Source organism: Psammomys obesus, unplaced genomic scaffold, assembly GCF_907164565.1.
Source record: "Psammomys obesus unplaced genomic scaffold, mPsaObe1.curated_primary_1811, whole genome shotgun sequence".
Classification (NCBI taxonomy): domain Eukaryota; kingdom Metazoa; phylum Chordata; class Mammalia; order Rodentia; family Muridae; genus Psammomys; species Psammomys obesus.
Window position 1 is genome coordinate 2,996,606 of NW_026585587.1, and position 18,086 is coordinate 3,014,691.

Consider the following 18,086-nt stretch of genomic DNA (forward strand, 5'->3'; position numbering starts at 1 on the left):
AGAGGAGCTCAGTCCCTCAGGTCCCTGATATCTCCTGGGAGTGGAGGGTCATGGAGGAAGTCAATGCAAGGATACTACACAGTATAAAAAAGATGAGCCGGTCAGCAGTGGCATGTGCCTGTAATCCCAGCACTCAGGGAGTGGATCTCTGTGATTTCCAGGCCAGTCTGGTCTACAAAGTGAGTCCAGGACAGCCAAGGCTACACAGAGAAGCCCTTTCTCAAAAAACCAACTTAAAAAAAAAAAAAAAAGAGAAGCAGATGAACCACTGGATGTTTAAAAAGGTACTCTTCTTGAGACCACTTCACTTTAAGCTCAGATGGAAGCCAGGGTAGAACATGAGACCTCGCTCAGCACAGGTACCTCTGAGGAGCACTAACTGAGCACTGTCTGTGTGTAGAGCTAATGGCCTAATTGGTGTCGGTTACACTATGGTGCAAGCTGGTCGGACTGTGCACTTCAGCCATTACTTCTCCTGGATGGGCATGTGCCAAGCGTTGGTAACAACACTTTTCAGTGAAGTTCCCTGAGGTCATGTGCTCTGTGCACATATTAATGCTGAGGGACCAGACAATGAGGTAGCAAAGCTTATATCCTGTTATGGATGTTCTGAAGCCTGGAAATGGTGGGCATTTCCACTCACTTGGAGAGCTGTCTCCTTTTCAAATCAGAAACCATTCTCCTTTACCATCACAGAGGGAACATAAACATCTATTGTCTTTAGAAAATAAATGCTTTAGTGGGGTGCAGTGATAGGGCAGTTACTTTGGGAGGCTGGGGCAGGTGGATCACTGGTGCCCAGGAGTTTGGGATCAGCTTAGGTGACATGGCAAGAACCTAACTCAAAAGGGAGTTCGTTTTTCTCTATTGCCCATATAGTATGTGTTCACTGAAGCGCTATTAGAAAATATTAAAAGAAGAAAAAAACCACACACACAAAGGAGGAAAACCAGAACAATCATTGGTCCTTAGGCACAATTTTTATTCATCCCTCCAGACATATTTCTGAATACTTTTATCCCCCCCCCAAGTGTTATGATGCCATACTCTTAAAATGTACTGTGTCCTGTTACTAATATACTGTAATTTCCCTTTATGTGGATTCCCATAAACTAACAAGCCATCCCTTGTTGATGGACTTCTAGATATATTCTTGTGCTATTGTGGATATATCTTATTAACTCCTCTATTTAAGTTATCTGACATAATTTATTGCCTTAGGAGAAAACTACAAGTAGAACCAATGTGATACAATATATACCTTTTACACATTTGAGACATATTTCCTGCGTCTCTCACAACTTTGTTTCTATTTGTACCCCCACAATAATATACAAGAAGGCCCACAATACCTTAAACTTTTTCTGTTCACAACTCCTTTTGCCTGAGAAATTTTTAGAAAGCCCTGGGAAAGCAGGTTTATACAATGAGTATACAGATCAAAAATTCACTGACAGTTACTCCTAAAGAAATTTATTTTAAAACAGTTCTTTGGTAGAAATATAATTTTATTATTTTTGAAAGAAGGTTTGCATGCTAGTGAGATGGGCGTGCTTACTTATTTCCACATAAAGAATTAAATCTTGGCTGAATACTGCGGACATAGAAAATCGTCTTTGTGTTTCATCCTATTTTTTTTTCCTTTCTTCTGTTCATGTGTGTGGTCTGTATTCGTGTGTATGAATGTAGGGGGCGCACACTTGTAAGCTTACACATCCATGTGTGCCTGCAGTTGTGTGTACACACGTCTGTGCGTGTGGAGGGCCAAGGTTGATGGCAAGAATCATCCTCCGTGGCTCTTCCACCTTATTTGTTGGGGCAGGATCTGTCAATCAAACCCAAAGCTCAAACCTATGGCTCTAGCGCAGCCCATGTGCTCTCAGGAGCACCTTCCAGGGCTGGAATTACAGAGGCTGCTTCCCAGCCTGGCGTTTCTGTGGATCCCACTCTGGTTCCTCACACTTCCGTGGTGAGCCCTTTAACAACCAGGCGTCTCCCCAGCCTCTTTGCAACATTTTTAGAACTGATCAATATTTTGATCTCATAATTGTCAATACTAAGAATACCACTTCCCATGAATACATTGTACAATGTATGCTTAGAACCATTTCAGGAACTGCTAGACGTTCTGTCCTAATCCCAAGCCAAAATTCATTTAATGATTTGTTACGAATTCAAGTCGGCAACTGAAACAGGAATGTGTGTGCTTGTGTGCGTGCGTGCGTGCGTGTGTGTGTGTGTGTGTGTGTGTGTTCATCACAGGTACTGAGGCACATCTGTGTGCCTCTCAGAGGTCAAAGGCATGGGTGTCATCATCAAGCCTGGCCCACCTTTTTGGTTTCCCTGTTAGGTCTCCTTGTGGCCTGGAACTCACCAAATAGGCAAGGCTGGCTGGCCAGTCAGATCCAGGTATCCTCCTGTCTCCACCTCTGCCTGTGCTGGGATTCCAAGCAAGTACCACCACGTCCATCTTTTTCATAAATACGTGTTTGGACTCATACTCTCCTGTTTGTAAGGCAAACACTTTACTCAGCCTCCAAATGGCAATTTTTAAAGTCGAGCATTCTAATACAACGCTACACAAAGATACACTAGCGTGATACATACTGAGGAAATTATTAAAAGCATTTCCCCCACAGTTACACCGTTAGGATACTGTTAGAGCAGAGAACTGTGTGTGCAGTAAGTACACTGCAGCTCGTGACATCACGACCTCCATTCTGAGCCAGAGTGCCCTAGGTAAGTGTTTACTGGTGTTGTGTGAGTTGGGCGCATGCGCAGTGCAAAGCGCCCGTGTTCCGTGTTCATAACCAAGGCCGCAGGGAAGTCACATAAGCACCTGCTTCCGGAAATGCTTTGGCTTCACTATGGTTTGGTTTTGAGTTCATTTTTGGCCGTTCTGGGTTCAGAAACTATTCACCGTGGCCAGCTTTGTGGACTCCACGCACTCAAACGTTCAGTTATAAAGCCCTACGCGTGATCATGCCGGCAGTTTAAGAAGCTAGGCGGGGAAAGGCAATGGAGAGGCAAGCCTGGCCACCTGAGTTGATCCCTGACAGCCACATAAGGGAGCAAGAAAGAGCCACATCCACAGCTGGGCGGTGGCGGCACACACCTCCGTGAGTTCCAGGCCAGCCTGGTCTACAGAGTGAGTTCCAGCACAGCCAAAGCTACACACAGAGAAACCCTGTCTCAACAAACAGACAAACGAAAAACCAAGTCCATAAAGTTGTTCCTTGATCTCCACATGTACACCATGACACCCCCCCCACATCACATACATGTACAACAATAATAAAATAATAAAAACTTTAGAGCTAGGCTCGACATTATTAGCCATTACTTCTTTCCTTATTGCAGGGGTAAGATTTAGAATGTTTTTGCTGTTTAATTTCAGTGTGTGTGTGTGTGTGTGTGTGTGTGTGTGTGTGTGTGTGTGTGTGTGTGTGTCTGTTGCTGGGCCTTGGGTACGCTAAGCACACCAGTCTACTATCGAGCTATATTCTCAGCTCCTAATTTCATCTCTGTCACCTCCCCTTCAGCTGTTTCCCTGGGCTTTCTAGATCTTGAATGCTGCTTTGTTGCATTCTGTGCCCTTCATTTATTCCCAGGTACATGCCACAGTACTTCAGGCCTTTTCCAGGACACTGAGGCCAATCAACAGGCCCCTGTAGACCAACCTTTCATCCATCGCCTGAAAGAAAAAAATGGCTGAGGTAGACAGCTCATGGTTTTGTTTTACTGAGACAGGATCTCTCTCCGCAGCTCGCCTAGAACTCCGAGTTCTCCTACCTCAGCCTCCCTGGTGCTGAGATTTTAGACTTGAGCCACCGTGCCCAGCTTAATTTATGTTTTTAAAACTCAGCTTGTGAGTGTTGTGCTGATACCAGGAAAGGTCTTGCTGTATTGCCCATGCCTGCCTAGAACTGCTGCGCTCAGGCGATCCTTCCACCTCGGCCTCCCTGCGGCCTCAACCAAAGGTTGCTACGTTTGGTTGGTGTACAACTCACAGTTGCAACTTCGTTATGGATGGAGCTCCCTCAGGAGAACCTGGAGCAGGTGGGAGTGGAGGCTCTCCTTGAAGAGGGTGCCATCTTAGACAAACAGTTCCTCTCCGCTGCTGAACGCTTCAGTGAGCTTTGAATCTACTATGGGCCCGCACTCTCTTTGATTGGCCTGAGACCTCCCTCTCCCTGGATGTGGCAGCTGAGACAGAAACAAGGTTTCCCCGCTGCAGGTTGGGGTTGAGCTGTGCTGTTGACAGCCAAGGCAACCTGTAGCTTAAGGGTGAAGGGCATGCATCTTCCGTGGCCACCGGGCTCATGTGGGCCTCAGTTCCCCATCTGTGAAATGGACCTTCTTCACAGGGATACTGTGATGCTAATGGAAGGTTAGGAGTCCACACAGAGACAAGAGACGGAGGGAGATGGGACAGGGTGGGAATGGATGGAAAGGTTGAGGGTGAGCAGGGGCGGGCTAAGGGGAACACCGAAGGCCAGCATGTGCTGGTTCCCATCCCCCCCTTCGGTGTGGACTTTCCCACGCCGTGCTCCCACCCTACACGCCGCGGCCCCGCACGGGAAGGGGAAGCAGCGAAGCCGGTGGCGCGGGTCGGCTCAGGTCGCGGTGGCGAGGCCGCGGCTGCGGGCTGCTGGGCGCGCAGAGGGCGCATTGTGCGGGAGCCCTGAATGGAGCCGGGCTGCGTGCGGGCGGGCTCGGCCGGATTAGCCTGCTTTCCCATGAACTACAAAAGAATGCTCGAATCTGGGGCATTTGTCATCAAGGGGCAGGCTGCGCAGGATGCAAGGTAACCGGAGCTTTCCCCGGGCTGCCGCAGTCTTTGGGGACACGGGTCACTCTAATCCTTCCTGTTTATATTGTGAGCGCGTCGGCGGCGAGGCTTAAGCGGGGCCGTGGTAAATACGCCTCGCAATGCGGGCATTCCTAACCGGCTACGTCCTCGGCTTGCTTTTTATTTGTAGTTTGGGGAAGGGGCACTGTTGCCTCCCATTTATTTGGTCCCAACCCAGTGCGGCTGAGCAGCTGCCACAGCAGCGCTACGAGGCTGCCTTTCCGCACACGGAACTGGCAGTCCGTTCGCCCCTGTAGATTGCTCTCCTTTGCACAGTTGGTTTCCGTGGTTTATTTTTTCTTTCGTCCTTCCATGACTGAGGATTTCAGAAAATTGTAATAGAAAACTATCCAGGCACGGCTAATCTAACAGCCAGTTCTTGGAGCGGGGGGTGGGGGGGGGGGGGGAGGCAGGGATGAGGTTCCTAGACCTGTTTGCAGAAGCCAGGAGATAAGCATACTGGTAGGACCTTGTTAAGATTCCCAAACAACGCATTTCTCTTTCATCGGAATTTGGCATCTTTCGGAACCTACAATCCCAGGGCTGTAAGTCTGAGCAATTAGATTGTTTGTGGATGGTGAAGTCTGAGGTCACTCCACTTCTAATTGCAGCCACAAAATACACCCACACGCTGCAGTTGAACCTGGAGCCAGAGCTCATGGACAAGTGGCCTCCTCATGGCTCGGTGATGCTTTCCCATCCCCCAACCCCCCCAAAAGCACAAAGACCTATGGGGGCCAAAGGATCAGGCCGTGTCTAAACTTGTTTGTTCTCAAAAAAAGAGTAAAGGCATTTTTCCTTATTTGTTCATTTATTACTTCACTCTACAACCATTTAAAAGTGTTTAAAAGAGTCTGAGCCCCGTGTTGGGATTATGAAAAGTACTATGATGTTCTGCTTGTGGTTGGTGGGGGGACTTGAGGAGAGGGCCGGGGGGTCAGGACAGCAGCACTTAGGGAAGCTGAAAGGGAAGCTGACAGGATGAGAGCCCTTTGAAGGCACTGTTAGCCATAGGTCCAGAATGGCTTAGCAATGACCCTGACAAAAATTCTTGTTCTCTAACTCTCCCCTGTCTGCAGTCAGAATCTCTACAGAGGGCAAGGGAACCCAGACCTCCTGTTCTTACTTCCCTCTCTCTCTCTCTGAGGTCTCTCCCATTCCTGGGGTCCTAGTCCACAGGAGGCAAACTTCCACCTCTGAGATGCTCCTGGCCTCAGCACCTAGTCTATGGTACTCAGCTGAGCTTTGGTCCCATTTAAAGTACGGGAAATGGTGGTGGTTGGGAGGAGATAGTTAACGGGGCAGCATTTGCAAACACAGCGGGGGCAGCTGAGGCCTTACTCTGTCGATGGGACCAGCAGAGGCCTTTGTCTCAGACACATGTGCTTCAGATTTCTGCAACACTTACATTGCAAGCATTAACTCCAGCGTTTATGTGTTCCCTTAGCTGGGAAGTTGTGTCCCCTGAGCAGAAAATTAATAGAAACAGACAGACAGACAGACAGACAGACACAGACACCACTTGCTTTGTTAGGGTCCCTCTGCAACAAAACATGCCAAGCAAACTCACGCACTCTCTCTTTCTGGGGAATGTTAAATACAGTTAATATGAGAGGTGTCTGTTTCTAGGAACTATGAGCTACCACATGCAAAGTCTTAGACAGAAAGGTAATTTCTTGTGGCTAGAGAAGTTAAGAGTGTTTGCTACTCTTGGAGAGGACTTGTGTTGGGTTCCTAGCACCCATGTGGCTGTTTACAACTCCATAATTCTAATTCTGTGGAATCCGTCACCTTCTCCTGGGCTCCTCAGAGCACCAGGCATGCGTGTAGTTCACATATACACATGAAGGCAAAAACATTCATACACACAAAATAAAAATATTTTTAAAGGTAACGCTTTAAAAACTAGACTAATATGTCAATGATTGTTTGCTAATCACTTTTGTAATAACATTTAAAAAAAATCTAGCTTTTCAGATAAACAGAATGTCAAAAATCAAGCATTCAAGGTGCATTTGAGGAAAAGCAATTGCGCAAGACACAAGTGTGAGCACCTGGCCCTTCCATCTTGAGTGTGAGACCAGCCAACGATACGAGCTACTGGAGCAGCAAATGGGAAGGTTTATTCATTTCCTTATCCAAGGAGATAGTCAGCATTTTCATAATTAAAGTTGCAGGTTCTGAGAAGCATGATTGAGGCATGCGCCACCTCTGGTTATTTTCCTTTGTCTTTATTTGTAACTCACTGTCAGATGTTTTAAAGAAGACATCCCTCTTATCAAGCCGTCCTCTTGTCGGCACTGACATTCAGTGGCACATTTGTGTGTAAGGGTTTACTTAACTCTGGGCTGGGATGTCTCTCAGTGGTAGAGCATGTGCTTAGCATGGACAAGGCCCTGGTTTCCAATCCTCATCATGTGCTCTGAAACTTAAAATTCTTCAGCTAATCCCCCGGTGGACTCTCTTGAAGTTAAAGGGTAGAATCTGCAGCTCTCTGTTCTTACATTAAACAGACCTCTCCCAGGACGGCCTTCCTGAACCCTGGATCAGCGTGGCTGCCTCTGACGCTGAACCCATTAACACTGACAATCCCTCTGTTGAATTGCCCACTGAAACAGCACCTGCCTACTTAATGCCTGCCCTTTCTGCTCCTGAAGCTCCCGAGGAGAGACTGTTAAATCAAGTTCAATAATGTACCCTCAGTACCTAGCACATAACCTTTGGTCAATAGCAATTGTTCAAGTAGTGAATAAATTCAGACATTTTATAACTTGAAGATACCAAAAAAAGAATCTCTTGGGACTAGGGGTGAGGCTCAATGACAGAGCGCCTGCTCAGCAAATACAGGGCACTGAGTCCAAGCGTTAGCACCACCAAACGTACAGAATCCGATTTCTTTTACAAGGTTATACAGAAAATGATCCACTTTTTTGTTGTTATTGTTTTATTCTTCAAGACAGGGTTTCTCTGTGTCGCCCTGGCTGTTGCAGAATTCACTCCATAAACCAGGCTGGCTTCGAACTCACAGAGATCCGCCTGCCTCTGTCTCCCGAGTGCTGAAATTAACGGTGTGTGCCACCACTGTCTGGTTGATTTCTCTCTCTCTCTTTTAAGGTCTCCTTATGCTGGTTCAAAGACATCTTTTCTACTACAGGGCGCGAGGAGCTTGAGACTACTAGCTATTTGTGGTTAGCGAGCAGCGAGCGATACTTACTTTCTCATTACAGTGACCAAGTGCCTTGCAGGAAGCAGGCACAGTAGTGCCTGGTTTTAGTCAGTCCCAGCTCTCAGGTGGCAGAGGCAGGCAGATCTCCGTGAGACTGGAGCCGGTCTGTCCTACAGGCCAACTCCAGGCTAGCTAGCGTAGCTAAGGCTACACAGAGAGGCCCTGTCTCAAAACAACAATAACAGAACCCAAAACCAAGAGGCAGTTGGAAGAAGGATGGGGTGCTGGCTCACGGTTTGGTGCAGTCATCGTGGTGCAGCCGTCATGGTATAGCAGGTATGGCATAGCAGGAGTATGAGGCAGCAGCTCAGGTCCTCAGTCAGGAAATGCAGTGAGCTGAGTGCAGGTCCTTAGCTTGCCTCCCCCTCCCAACCCCCTTTTTAATTCAGTCTGACACTGTGCTGGTTCATTATTGTCAAATCAGAGTCATCTGGGAAAAGGGAGCTTCAGTTGAGAAATCGCCTTCCTCAGATGGGCAAGTTGGGGAGCATATTCTTAATTAGTGATTGATGTGGGAGGGCCCAGCCCACCATGGTTTGTTTCCGTTCCTGAGCAGGTGGTCCTGGGCTGCATAAGAAAGCACGTTCAGTGAACCGTGGGACCCTCACCAGTAAGCAGAAACCATGGTTCCTGTCTTAGTTCCTGCCTCCTGATCTGTGCTTGATTTCCTGCCCTGCCTTTCCTCAATAATGGGCTGTGAGAACTGTAAGCCAGATAAACCCTCTCCTTTCCAAGCTGGTTTTGATCAGTGTTTTGTCACAGCAGCAGAAAGCCAACAATGACAGGGACCTGTGCTGCCCACAGTCGAGGAGAGACTTTTTCACCAGTTAAACGTCTCTTGACAGACCCTCAGAGGTATACACAGAAGTGAGTCTCTTGGGATTCCAAATCCAGCCAAGTTGATAATGGATATTAACCTTCATGGGGGATAGGTGTAGGCAGTATTTATGCCTTTGGCATTTTCTAAGCAGAAGTCTCTTCCTTTGGGTAGATCTGTGCATGGTCATTTTAACTGGGCAATTTTCTTCTAGCTCAGCCTGCTGCTGGGCAAAATGATAGCTTTGTATTTAGTCCCCATCTCCTGGATTCTTAGGATTTAGTTGAGGAAACAATGCCGAGGCATATATGCAGGAAGCACTAGAAGATGGAAGAGTCAAATCAGTGCTGTAGGCGGCAACTCTAGGAGGACTCCAGAGGAAAGGAAGGTGCTGGGAAGGGAAAGGGAATGGACAAAGAGGAGAGTCAAGGATGCTGGACATGACCTTTGAAGAACAGACTGAGCCCGCTTGGGCTGTGAGAAAGGAATATCATAGCAAAGCACAGAGTGAGGAATGACAGCGTGTGGCCACACATTAGTGCAGTCACCGTTTGCCCGACAGGAGAATTCCAGAAGAAGGCAGCCAGGCAGCAAGGCCCTGCTTTCAGGTATCGAATTAATTATTTTTCTCATTGCTACGACAAAATAACTGATAAAAGCAACTTAAACTTAGGGAAGGAAGGAAGGAAGGAAGAAAGGAAGGAAGGAAGGAAGGAAGGAAGGAAGGAAGGAAAGAAAAAAGGGAGGGAGGAAGAAAGGGAGAGAAGACAGGGAAGGATGGAAGGAGAAAGGAGAGGTAGAAAGTGGCTGCTGGTCCCTGGACGGTCAGACAAGAACCTTTCTTTCAAAGACCATTGAATTAAATGTGTCCCCATTTTGGTATTTACTTCACACGGACGTTGGGCAAGCAGCATGTGTACTGTGACGGCTGCGGACGGCAATGAGCCAAGGTGTAAGCTTGGGGTGGCTTCTCATCTGCTCATTGGAAACGTTCCTCTCCTTTGTCTCTCGAATATCCCTTCTCCCCTGTTCCTGTCATGTTTCTGGCGGATTCCATTTAAATTTTTATGAAAATAATTATGCTCACTTTTAAGCTTTCTCTAGCTTAGTTTTCCAGCTGTGAGACAAGCCGTTCTGCCCTGTCACACACTCTGGCAATGCCGTCCTCCTCCCTAGAGCTGCGGAGAGCATTAGACCTTTGCACACCTGTCCTCTTCCCACAGTGCCTCCAGTTCATGCTTTCCCTTCAGTCTGGGCCACTGTCTTCATCTAGGGCAGGGTTTCTTAGCTAGAGCAGAAGGGACACTTAGGGGCAGCGACGTCCTTCCCGTGAGACCTAGCTTCTGCATACTCAGCAGCACCTCAGCTTCTACCGCCACGCCACCCTTCCAGTCTTATCACTTCTCCAGTGACAGCTGAAAAATGTCTGGGTATTGCCATGTGTTCCCTAGATTGGGATGGAATAGGAGTGGAAGTAGGAGCAGGGTATAGGAAGTACCATCACCCCTGCTTAAGATAGAGCGCTTTGGAACAGGGGTTCTCAACCTGTGGGTCGCAACCCCATTGGGATCCAATGACCCTTTCACAGGAGTCACCTAAGACTATTGTAAAAACAGATGTTTACATTACAATTCATAGCAGTTGCAAAATTATGGTTATGGAGCGGCAGTGAAAACAATTTTATGCTTGTGGTCACCACAGCATGAACTGTACTGAAGAGTTCTAGCATTGGGAAGGTTGAGAACCACTGCACTGGAATCCTAAGTTGTGATCGGCCCTTGGTACCTCAGAGAGCCCCCCCTCTGCTGCTGCAGATGGCCTTCAACATAGGAAGGGAAGCTGGAGCCAGGCTGGAGGTAGGCCCCTAGACTTACAGTGAGCTAAACTGACACCTTTTTATTACGTCTTTAGAAAGGTGTACTTGGTGCATTGCAGCCTGGCCTCACCTGCAGCCCAAAAGGTAAAGAACATGATAGACGCAGCCACACTTGGACTAACGGCTGTTCTCTTTCTCTGCTGACCTGCCAGAACGGAGACCTAGATCATCACGATATATTTACAGAAAAGAAGAATCCAAATTTCAAACTCTGCCTTCTTTGTCAAGCGGCACACATTTGGTTTGGTTTCATTTTTCTTGGGGGGGTGGGGGTGGGGTCAACAGTTTCCTTACAGTGTTCTGTAGGATGGGGCAAGTAATATGTGCCAGAGCTTGGGAGTGCAGTAGCTTGAGCATGTCCTGACACAGGTCAGGTTTGAATCAGACACTTAGTGTAGAGCCAAGCCTGTTTGGAGGGAGAGACAGAAAGGAGCTGTCAGTTCCTGGGAGGTCAGACAAGAACCCTTCTTTCAAAGACCGTAGTCTTTCCACCCTCAGTTAAATGCCTTTGCTGTTTGGTGGTACACTGTCACTACTGAGGGAAGTCGCCCAGATGGCCTCGCTACGGGCAGTTCTGATCCCAGAAAGGCCACAGTTCCAACTGTAGTACCTTGAATTTGATATCCGTAAGTAGACCCACTTGAGTTTATAATTTTGTTTGGGGGAAAGGGGTTCAAAGAATAAGATTTATTCATGCAAAGGCATTCAGACACAGGGCGCAATATGAAAGATGGCTCAGGGGCAGACATGAGAGCTGACAGAGAGGGATGCTGACAGACAACGAAAAAACTAGAGAAGCTGAACATTGGAACAAGGAAAAGCTGTAGGGAAATGCCTGAAAGACATAAAAACAGACTTTAAATATAAAATCCCATCCCATGCATGGCTAATTTACCTGAAACTTATTTACTTATTTACCTATTTGTTTTTAAGTCCCAGGCAGGCCCATGTGTTAGAAGATGTTTCCAAGCGTTGGGAGGAAATGAGGTGTGGACTAGACACTGAGATAGTGTTCATTACCTGCCCAGAAGCCTTTACTCATAACTTTACTCCTGGCAGCCGCTGGGCAGAGAGTTCATCTCAGCAGTCAATTGGGATTGGCAGAAGCTTATTTTCATCTCGTTCGTGATTGGTGTGGGGGCGGAGCTGAGACTGTTGCGATCAGGAAGGAAGGGTGTGTTGCTTGGTGTTCCTTGTCACTTCAGTTGGACTAGGAGGTTTGTAGGAGGTCAGTGAGGTGCACTTCTGGGGGTGTCCGTGAGTTTGTTTCCAGAGATGGTTATATCCTGAGGGCTCTGACCCAACCAATACATTAATCCTTCAAGTGACCAATAAGACGGTGGCATCACTAGAAGGCAGGGTCTTTGGAGGAAGTTGACCAGCGGGCGTGTCCTTACCCTGTAGCCTCCTCTCTCCCCTCGTGGCTGCTTCGGGGTGAGCTGACAAGCCTTCTTCTTCACGACTGACTGAGACCCCTGAAACCATGAGTCAAAGTGATCTTTCCTTCTGTAGGTTGCTTCTGTTGGGAATTTGTCAGAGAAAGCTAACGCACAAGGGAAAATGTACAGAGAACTTCCCCTCCTGAATCAAAAGAGAACCCAGGACAGGACCATAGTGACCCATGCTCTCTAATTCTCACACTCAGAAGGCAGAAACAGGAAGATTTCAGATTGGAAGGCAGCCTGGGTTAGATAGGTGGCTCTGTCTAAGAGAGAGAGAGAGAGAGAGAGAGAGAGAGAGAAACTATTGTCTCTGCCTTTTCTCACTTGCTGGGATGCCAGTGAGAACTTGGATACATGAAGTATCGTCAGCCAGCTTTGAAGTCTGAGATGACAAACATTTGCATAAGAAACCAATACACACTGCACAGGAGAACAGAGAAAAGGAAGGAGTATTCCAGTGTAGTCCTACCCTGAAGGCATGCCCTCTTCATACTCCTTAGGGCAAATAGTGAATAATCTTTGTTCTTTCATGATATCTGGGGGAATCAAGCCTGGAGGCTTGTCATGCTAAACATGTCAGCCTACCACTGAGCTACACCTCCAGGCCAACCATAACTAATCTTTACAGCTTCCAGCTTGGTGAAGTGTTTTCTTTGTCATGCTCTAACATAGGCCAAGAGAACCAAAGGACTCCTGTCCTATGTGTTCCTATTTCTTATGTTTTTTTCCTAAATTATAGTTTTGTTTTCAGTCGACACACAGTAATTCTATTCACTTATGAGTTACAGTGTGGCATGTGCTACATGTACCATGTAATGATGAGATCAGAGTAGTTAGCCTATCTGCCACCTTGGGCATTCAGTACTTCTTCATGCTTTGGAGCATTGAGACTCTTCTGTAAGAGTTGTTTTGAGCCATCCATTAATTGTCAACCAACCATGGCAACCATCCCACTGCCCTCTAAAATGTTCCCTGTTTCTTTAAATGATGCATTAAACCAAGTTCTGAAGAAATGACATACATATTTTTAAAAAAATGTGAAAAATCTCGAGAGCTAAGCAAAAGGTTATGGAAAAGTGGCGTTCTTTACGAAAATAACAGGCTCCATACATATTTGCTCGATATTATGAGAACAGCATTGGCTTTGGAAAACATTTTACGATGTCTGGTGTTGTTGATCTTGGCCATGGTTATCTTATTCTCTGTCCAGTGGTGGATTCCCACCAAGAGGCAGCCTCCTCCTCCCCCTCTTTTTGTTCTGACAGGGCTAATGATCCCTATGTGACAGATACAGCAAAGAATGCCTTCGGTTCACATATGGATTTAATGAGTTGCTCTGAAATGCAAACTCCTCGGTTGTATCTTTGCAGTGATCTGCTCTCACCTGTGTCCATGAGGGTGTACCAGACACCAGCAACAGCAGTCACCTCAGAGTGTCAGGCGCTGTTGCCAGCAGAGGTTCGGCCAGCAGAGGTTTCGATCTGTGTCTTTTGTCCCATCTCATATGTTCATGTGGTTTGGAGTAATGAAACATGAAGGAATTTCTAGCACAATGTTTGCGTTCTGTTTTCCTCCTTGGGTGCGCATTAATCGTGTGTGTTACCTTCCTGTGAGGGAAATAGACTCACTCCGCTCCCTGCTTTACCTTCTCGCCCAGATTCCTGTCCATTCCTTCTCTGTTGTTGCTGCTGCTTCTGTTGTTTTAAGAAATTTTGTAATGAAATAGGGACAAGGGCCTTGGCTCCGTTGTTAACAACAGAAAATTGGTCAGGCCTTTCCCCGCCCTCTCTCCTGTCCTTCATCACAGGGAAAGAGTGATGCTTGCAATGAATGGGACTGAAGGTCATGCTGCCTGGCTTTGTAGGGACAGATGGCCATTGCTCATCATGTTAGCAAGAAGCTTGATGCTCACCTCTGGACATCGGCTGCTCACTATGTATATTACGTGATAATTTAGCTTCAGGTGGCACCAACCCTGATGCTGTCTGTTTGGTCTCCTGCCCCCATAATGGCAAATATTTGGACAGTGGCACTTAACTTCCTGTCTTTTGCTGTGAAACAAAGCAGGCTTTTCAGTATAACAATGAAGATAGCCACAAATATGGCTGCATCTACTATTGTGACCCTCCTCTGCCAAGAAGGTATTCTGAATTTAGAACCCCAAGAGACAATTTTGTAAGCTATCTGAAACAAAATCCTTTTCAGACACTGTTTTATATGACTTATAAATAGGATTAACTACGTTAGTCTTCTTAGCATTGTATTTCCATTTAAGGGAAATATAAGTTAAGTACGGACATGGGAAAATATCCAAGGATATAAGCGGCAAAAGGGAAGTAGGAGGGCACTTTGCATAAATATATTTATTGGCACAAAGTATGTTAATGACAGATAATATATTTGGTTCTCATGTGTAGATAATTGTGGATCCAGAGTCAAAGCGAAGTGGCACTGAATTACACTGAAACTTTTAGAAGCTGTTGAAAACATAAGCAAGCCAGACACAGCCCTCTGAAGGCGAAGACATGGGAACCCCGAGGTTGGGTGGGTGGCTTAGGTGGAAGCCACTGAGCAGGGCAGGGGTTGTCTGAACATGATATCCACCAAGAGATGGAACATGGCTTGGTTTAGAAAGAGTGTTAACTTCCTTGCTTGTTGCAGCTTCGCTGACAAATTCTCCATTTCTGAAAGGGCTTCAAGTTCTCTGGAGCAAATATGTCATCGATAGGGCTTAATTAATACACATTAATACGTAACTCTGTACAAATATGTATAGAGTTCTCATGAATTTTACATAGCAGGCAGCTGTTCCTTGGGTTGCTGGCTAAGGCTCCCAGCTAGAGAAAGAACGTCAGAAACCTTTATTATCTTATTTATATTCCTCTGATGTTCCACGACATAAATACAGCACAATAACGGAGACATTATTGAGCCGGGGCTACCGAACTTCACGGTGCAAGAGAGTGGGGAGGTCTACATCTTGACATCTCTACTTTCACCAAACACAAGTTTATGCTTATGTCAAAGTTCTCTGCTTAGTGGAGAAAGATGGGGAATGTGGTGAGTTGTGAAACCAGAGGGACTGTTCTTTCTTTGAAAAGTTACATTTTTACAGTAAACCAATTTTTTCAAAAGCTGTAAGTCTCCCTCCTGACAGGCCTGAATCAGAGCTCACAGGCTGTTAGATATTCTTCCATCAGTCGGATTTCATCACTGTGACAAAGTACCCGAGATAAACAACGAATAAGGGAAGGAAGATTTGCTTCGATGCATGGATCCAGAGGTTCAGTCTGTGGTCATTTTCCCTGTTCTCATGGCTCTGTGACAGTGTCATGGCAGGAACATGCCTTATGGCAGTGGTTCTCAGCCGCCCTAATGCTGTGAGCCTTTAATACAGCTCCTCATGTTGTGGTGACCCCAACCATAAAATTATTTTTGTTATTACTTCATAACTGTAATTTTGCTACTGTTGTGAATCATAATGTTAATATTTTTGGAGACAGAGGGTTGCCAAAAGGGTCATGACCTACAGGTTGAGAAACACTGCCATAAAATGTTCTTCTCATTTTTCTCACAGCATCAAGGAGGGAAAGATGGAGAAAAGGGCTGGTGTCAGAGTTGGGGGTTGGTCTGGTGCTATGCATTCGAATCCTAAATTACTGGTCCCCAAGATCAGAGTGCAGCCTCAAGATCCGGTTGCAGTTCAGATGAGCACATTCTCACCTAGACCAAGCGATGTTGTGTAAACTTTGCTCACCAATATTCTCTGACTAGTTAAATAAAGTAGCTGACAGCTTATAGCCGGGCAGAAGAGAAGTAGGCAGAGCTTAGGTTCCCGGGGTTAGGGTCAGATGGGGGCCATAGGGGGAGAGAGAGAAACAGAAGAGGAAACAGGAAAAGAAGGAAGTCGCCATGGGGCAGTATGGACCATGAGCATGTGGCCAGGAGGACTGGTCTGAAGCAACAAAGCAGCCCAGGCAAGAACAGTTATGCCAAGTAACTTGGGGTGTGTAGCTGGGAAATAGGAAAATAGCTCAGAGGGTTGATATCTGCCTAGTTATGGTGCCTTTAGGTTTTTGTAAATCCAAAAGGTCTCTGTCTTGATTACTTGACAATTAGCTTTGGTAGAGAAGCCCTGGAGGGTCTAATACCCCTTGGGCAACAAGTCCGGGTAACCCTTCCCTGCCCGCAGCGACCCACCTGCCATACTAGAGTCCACCTGCGAAACTCAGCCGCGTGCCGAAGGCACCACAGCTGGGGACCGGCCCGAGCATTCAGCACTTAAGTCTGGGAGACATTTTCCATCTGAACTAGAGCAAGGCTACGGCCCTACCCTGCAGCCTTTCGCTCCTCCCGTAAGCGTTTCTCCCAGAAGCACTTCACAGCTTGGGGTTCGGGTTAGCTCTTCCCGTACTGGTTCTAGAGTCCAGAGAACTGCTTGCTCTCAGCTGTGTGTAGAGGACACACAAAGATTTCCAAGCCAGCTGGGCAGAGTTGCCCAGGTTTCCCTTCCTTTGCAGAAGGGTGTCCACAAACACATCCTCATGGAGGCTTTTAAGAAGCAATTTAGGCCTGAGAAAAGTCTCACCAAAATTCCTCCAGAGCAGTGGTTCTCAAACCCTGGGATTGCACATCAGATACCTACATTACGATTTTTAACAGTAGCAAAGTTACAGTTGCGAAGTAGAAATGAAGTAATTTTATGGCTGCCGGTGGCCAGGACATGAGCTGTATTAAAGGGCGGCAGCATTAGGAAGGTTGGGAACCTTCGCTGTATAGCCACCCCCCGGGGAAGCAGCCAATGAAGAGAGCTGTGCTTTCCCAGCTGTCCACACGCCTAACAAAGGAATTCCTCTCCTACCCTTGTCTAGGATATTAACCGGAGACCCAACAGGATGCCTAGTGATCCGTTTCTAAGTGACAAGGAGGTGCCTGTGGGAAGCAACCTAAATTCAGTATTCAAGATGTCGAAGAAAAAAGTTTTAATAAAAGACAGGGTGGGTGCAGGGGGTGTATTAGAACAAGGGACTTTCCATCGTCTGTGTACCATCCTGGAGGCAGAAGCGAGCCGGAGGTGTGATGAGGCACGCTGGTGGCTTTCTCGGGAGGAGTGTTTAGGGCCTCCACTCGACTTGACATTGAATTGAGAAGTGCTTTCTACTTGGCAAGGTGCTTGCAGATACACGGATTTGCACGCCCGTTCTGCAAAGTCAACAGCGATCACGCTCAGCCCAGTTAGAGAAACTGGGGCTCTGCGAGATGAAAGAGCTGGGGGGGTGGAGGTGGCGCTAGAATTCCCCTACAGTCAGGTGAGCTCCCAAGGGCCTACCCACTAGCCTTGTTTTGCAGAACAATAGGAGCAAGACTCAAGGGACTTTCTCCTTTCAGTTGCGTTGGCTGCAAACCTCTAGGCTGGGCACCTGGTCTGCAAATGTGGGGAATGTGCATTTCCGGGTTCCCAGCTGGTGTCTGTGAGGCCCTGGACGCGGCAGATACCTACTAAGATGTCTGTGTGAACACACATACATGTATGCATGCCTTAGTGTCACGTGCAGAAGAGGAATAATAACATGCATCTCACACCCGGAACTGCGTCAGATTAAACTCGGCAGCGAGTGTACAGCCCAGGCCTGGCAGCTAGACAAAGCCCCTTACCAATTTTTCTACCCCACCTCCTTTTCCTCCTCCCTTTCGGGTCTTCCTCAGTTTTACCCTGCAGCGATCCGACGGAACGTTCCAGGCCAAGAGGAAGAGATTCCCATTTCCTCGGTTTTACTCAAACGAGGGAGTCTAGGGTCAACTCCCGGCATCCTGAGCCCTGGGCAGAACTGAAAGTGAGCTCACCTTAGTTCCCTCCCCGGGCGCCCCGGGTG

The 18,086-nt window shown here is 47.2% G+C and overlaps 1 long non-coding RNA gene across 1 annotated transcript in view; it reads left to right on the top strand.

Annotated features, from left to right (window-relative positions):
- Positions 1-4,651: 4,651 nt before the first annotated feature.
- Positions 4,652-18,086, top strand: part of LOC129678904 (uncharacterized) — a 52,246-nt gene continuing 38,811 nt past the window's right edge. The window contains exon 1 of the long non-coding RNA XR_008720457.1: positions 4,652-4,807. This is a non-coding gene — a long non-coding RNA (uncharacterized LOC129678904). The remainder of the gene's footprint in view (positions 4,808-18,086) is intronic.